The sequence below is a fragment of the Perognathus longimembris genome, chromosome 3 (genome assembly GCF_023159225.1).
Source record: "Perognathus longimembris pacificus isolate PPM17 chromosome 3, ASM2315922v1, whole genome shotgun sequence".
NCBI classification, from domain to species: Eukaryota; Metazoa; Chordata; class Mammalia; order Rodentia; family Heteromyidae; genus Perognathus; species Perognathus longimembris.
Genome location: NC_063163.1, coordinates 83,123,991 through 83,129,515, shown reverse-complemented (window position 1 = coordinate 83,129,515; position 5,525 = coordinate 83,123,991).

Sequence of the window (5,525 nt, the reverse complement as noted above, 5' to 3'; positions counted from 1 at the left end):
GAGCCCTGACGTGGGGGTCTGGGGGTCTGGGAGGAGCCACCTGCTCTACTGGTGAGAAAGCAGGAGGAGAGCACAGACTTGAACTGACAAAACCATCACTTACACAGCTCACCTCCCATCCCTTGCCCGGCCAGCGTATGGCACCCACTCCCAAACACCAGCTTGCTGGGGCTTAGAGAAGGCCGCACCTCAGCCACATCAAGCAAGGGGTGATTAGTGAGGTTCCCGCGGAGACCAGCCAGGAAGCTCGGGGCGTGGGGGCTCACCCCTATAATCACTGTGCCGGTGAGGCTTGAGCAGGAGGATCCAGAGTTCCAGGCCCGCCTGGGACTACGTGGTGAGACTCTGTCAGGAAAGGAAAGGAGAAGGACAGGGGAGGGAAAGGGAAAAGGAAAAGGAGACGGGGAAACAAAGACAGAGGCGGGGAGGGGAAGGGGAGGGCAGGACGTGGAGGAGGAACCCCCCACCCCATGTCTTTTAACTCCGATGCCACATGATGATCTGTCAGCTTACGCCCTGGTTCCTTGGTTTTATCGTCTCTGGAACCAGGGAAGTATTCCCAATCTGCATTTTGTTTTAGATTTTTGTCATTTTTTTGGGTCAGTACTGGGGTTTGAATCCTATCACTTGAGCCACAGGCCCTCTTTGCTGTACTTATTTTTCCAACATGAGTCTTCTTGTCATCCCCTCCACCCGAGTCCCGTTCTGGACCTCGATCCTCCTATTTACACAGCTGGGACGACAGGCGTCAGCACCTGACCCCCTCTTAGGTTTGAACTCAGGTTCTCTAGCTCACTGCTCACTTTCGTGACCCTGCGTCGTGTGGGGCAAGCTCAGAGCTGGCAGGATACTGGCTCCGACACCCCCTGCTGGACACCTGGGCACAGGGGGGCGGGGCTCCGTGTGCACACCTGCAGAGCTGGCAGGCGAGCTGCATCTGATTGGGCACAGGTGACAGGGCCACTGAGGGTCTGGCCTTCGTGTCCCCACCCCCCCTGCAGGCCTGGACACTGCCAGCTGATGGCTTTGCTTCCAGCTATCCCTGCCCTGCCTGTCCTCCCTCCCATGAGACAAATAGTGGCCATTCAGGCTTCCGACCCCCACTCTTCCTTTTGTGCCTCTCCTGGGGCTTGAACTTCATGACATGGGTGCTGTTCTGTAGCTTTCTCAATCAAGGTTGGTGCTCTACCACTTGAAACACAGCTCCACTTCCAGCTTTTTTTTTTTTTTTTTGGTGGTTAATTGGAGATAAGAGTCTCACAGAGCTTTGAGCCTCGATTCTCAGATCTCAGCCTCTTGAGTAGCTGGAATTACTGGGATAAGGCAAGAGCTTGGCCTGTGACTGGAACAGGGGTCCCGACCTCAGTGGGATGCAGCTCTATGGGGTGGCATGGGGAGGACTAAAAATAGGAGGCCCAGGAGGCTGTTTGGGGAGGGCGGCTGGCGCACACTGTCTGTTATTTCTATAATTACAAATCGCGACCCGTTGCTGGAACGTGCAGGGGGCAGAGGGAAGCTGGCCGCTGGATGGATTTCCAAGTCTGCATTGCTGTCTGAACAACAAACTTATTGGAGGAACAGAACAAGATGGCAGAGACCCAACATCTATTTTAACTGGCCCCTTGCTTGGGTGGGGTGGAGAGGGAACTGGAAGACGGCTGAGAGGGGCTCTTCTCAGCCGACGTGGCCTGGGAGGGGCTCCGGGCGGGAGTATTTCTTTATTGATCCACAGAATCTTAAGATGTGAGAATATCTTGGGCCAGCCAGCCAGAGAGACACAGCCCCAAAGAGATCCACAGACTAAAGTCTGGAACCCGTGACTCAGTGACCCAGATCCCTGGGCGGTGTGGGCATTATAACAAAAGTGGGCCCAGTATCATCAGAAAAGGATCCCGTAAAGACAGCATAATAACTCTCACACAGTAAACATAAACCAGTATGGTTTTAAGTCTGGCAGTTGGGCGTACTTTGCTACAGCAATGGCAGAAAGTGAATGAGGAGCCAGGGTTGTAGGTGGAAGACCCCAGGGATGCCGGGAGCTCACGCCTGTAAACCCAGCTCCTCAGGAGGCTGAGATCTGAGGACCACAGTTCAAAGCCAGCTTGGGCAAGAACTTCCGTGAAACTGTTATCTCCAACGAACCACCAGAAACGCTGCAAGTGGAGCTGTGTGGCTCAAGGGGTAGAGCGCCAGCTAAAGGGCCTTGCCGGCGCCCTGACTTCAAGCCCCAATACTGGTGCCAAAAAAAGGACACCAGCATCAGATTGCCCTGAAGGGAGGATGAAGCCTCCGGTTTGCACACACTCGTGTTCCCTGGGCTCGGGCTTCCATTCCTGTTCAGAGGAATGGAAGAATGTTCAGAGCTGGGTCCAGAGGCTCAGGGTGCCGGGATGCGTCAGAACCCCAGATGCCCCTGGGTAAGTGTGGTCTTCCTTCCTTCCTCCTTCCCTCCCTCCCTTCCTTCCTTCTCTCTCTCTTTTTTTTTTTGTAATATTTTAATTGAGATTTGATTCACCCAATACAGTTTTCCCATTTCAAGTGTGTGCACCAAGGGTTTTTAGTGTATTCACAAATGAGCAGCCATCTCAGCTTTTTATTTTTTTTGGGGGGGGGGTCAGTTGTAGGGCTTGAACTCAGAGCCTGGGTGCTATTTTTTCACTCAAGGCTAGTGCTCTCCAACTCTGAGCCACTTCCAGTTTCCTGGGGGCTAACTGGAGATAAGAGCCTTGTGGACTTCCCTGCGCAGGCTGGCTTTGAATGGCGATACTCAGCTCTCAGCCTCCTGAGCAGCGGGGATGAGAGGCGTGCGCCACCGGTGCCCCGCTAGCACTGTCACATTCACCTGGTGGAGCCTGAGACTTCACCCCAGTGACGGCCGCCACGTCCATCCGGAGCCCCTGTGCTGAGGGCCAGGGAAGCCAGGCCAGAGCCTGAGCCGGTGGCTGCCACGTGTGTGGCCTTGGGTGTGTGGCCATCCTTCCCAGTCTCCTCAGATCCTCCATGCAGTGGTTGAGTGGCCCAGGAGCGAACCCTGGGCTATGCAAACCTCAGTGTCAGAATATTAGGGGAGCAGGGTACATTCACCCAGGGCCTCGCCAGTGACCCCTCCAGGGTCCCGTCATGAGTGTGTGGCGCCCTAGGAGTCCTCGTGGACCTTGATGCTGTGGCCGCATTGTCCCCAGGCACATGCAGAAATGGCCCATCCTCAGGAGCACAGAGCAGGCCAGGTGGGGCCCTGGCTCCTTCTCCTCCTCTCATCCCTCCACCATCTGGCCCAGGGGGTCACCCTGGCTGAGAGCCCCAATCTGTACCCAGCACCTCCCCAGCCCGGGGCTCCCATGCCCATCCTTTTCTCCCCAGGCATGATAAACACAGTGGAGTGCAGGTGATCATTTGAGACTTGGCAAAGCCAAGCCCTGCCATTTGGACCAGCCCAGGCAAAGGCCATGCCGCAGAGCCCCAGTGCGCTGGCCACGCTGAGTCAGCAGCTCCAGCAGCCCTGCTGTCCCTGTCGCTGACTAGGCAAACTGGCTCCAGCCGGCTTCGGCTGGCTCTGAACCCTCCTGGGACTGTCTGTGGAGCTCATGAGGGGCCCAGGGTCTCCTGGCTCCAGGACAGGGGAGGAAGAAGGATGTGAAGAGAGATGGACTTCTCCTGTCCTGGAGACCCCATGTGGGGCTTTGGGGTCCCCAGCACTGAGCAGGATTTATTGCCTGTGCCTGATGGGCCTCCAAGAAAGCTGGAGAGAAGCCCCTCCCACCTGCTCTGCCTCCCCCTTCTGTAAAGGAGCTGAGCAGGATGACCTGGAGAGGAGGCAGACTCAGTAAGGCGCCCAGACCTCATGCAAACCGTAGCTTCAGCTGGAGCGTTGGGGTGCTGCAGGCCAGTGGGGACAGCACTGTGTGGTGGGAACAGTCTTCTGCCCCCAGTCGGGAGAGCAGGGAACCCCAGGGAAGAGCAGAAGGGTAGTGAGCCGGCCCCGGGGTTACCGTGAAGGTCTCCTCACACCTCTGCCCACACACGGGGCGCTGGGCTAGCCCCATGCTGGCGCTGACATCTGCCATCCAGGCAGCTGTGGACCAGCCTGGTGTCCAGGCGTCAGTGTGTGTGTCTGTGCCACACTGAGACTGGAACTCAGGACTTGAGTGTTATTCCCTGAGCTTTCTCACTCAAGGCTGGTGCTCTACCACGCGTGCCACAGCTCCACTTCCCTGAGGTCTTTCTACAGGACTGGCAGAGCACAGGTGCAGAATGAGCTGGAACTGAAGTTTTCAAATGTGGCTGCTGGTTGGACCCACCCGGGAGTGGTTAAAACACAAGGCTCGGGGACACCCACTTAGATCAGGGAGGATGGGGCGTCCGTGCACTGTGAGTCCCCCAGCAACCTCACTACCCAGCTCAATACTCCACTCCATCACCTGCTTGCTAGGCCCCAGACACGGCAGCCCTTCACGGGTCAGGTTAGGGATGGTGATGCCACAGGAAAGGCTGGGCTGGATGCTGGTGGCTCACACCTGTAATCCTACTCAGGAGACTGAGATCTGAGGATCGTGGTTCAAAGCCAGCCCTGGCATAAAAGTCAGTGACTCTTATCTCCAACTAACCAGAAAACTGGAAGTGGCGCTGTGGCTCACGTGGTAGAGCGCTAGCCTTGAGCTGGAGAGTGGACAGTGCCTAGGCCCAGAGTACAAGCCCCATGACCCCCCCCCCCCCAAAAAAAAAAGCCAGACAATGGCTGTCTCCACAGATGCCACCAGCCATCCCGCAGTCCCCAAATGCACCTCTGTTCAGGGCCACCACCATGCTTGGCTGACCTTTTTAACTCAGGGACTTGCAAGGCTGGTGGGTGCGTGCCCTCCCTCCCCGCGTGGAGCACTCATCCAGGCAGCTAGCAACACAAGCAGGACTTGAACTCCAACTGCTGGGCTCCAGCCAATTGTAAACTCTGCGGCCCCCTTGGGCATAAAGGGAGTGGGGGCTCACTCACCAGGGCAAAGCTGTGGGCCTGGTGCGTCCTGCCACGGGCCCAGGTGTTGCTCAATCCTGCATTTGTCCAGGCAAACATTGCCTCCTTCCTTCTACACGGACCAAGACAAAGTAAACAAGAGGCAAAGAGCTGCATCTTGATTTTAAGTTGACAAGTTGTGGGGAGTCCACTATCACCTACCTGCAGTTAGGGCTAAAGACAGACGAGAGGCCCGAGAGGCCAGCGGGATGCTAGGGCAGGGCAGCTGGGCTCAGGAGCTGGTAGGATGGACAGGCTTGGGAAATGGAGGTAGGACGTGGCCTGCCCACACCTGTCCACCTGCTGCTGGGCAGTGACGAGCCACGCCCACCGCCTACCTGGGCTCAGCCTCATTTTCACACAATTACCAGGTGTGACAGCCCGGAAGGGCAGAGCAGGAGGCTCTGCTCCAGAGGAACCAGAAGCTCTGAGCATGCTCAGACGACTCCGCCCGCCCGCAAGGAGACACCCGTGTCACGGGGCTGGACTTTGTTCCGAGATGAAATGGGGCAGGCAGGCT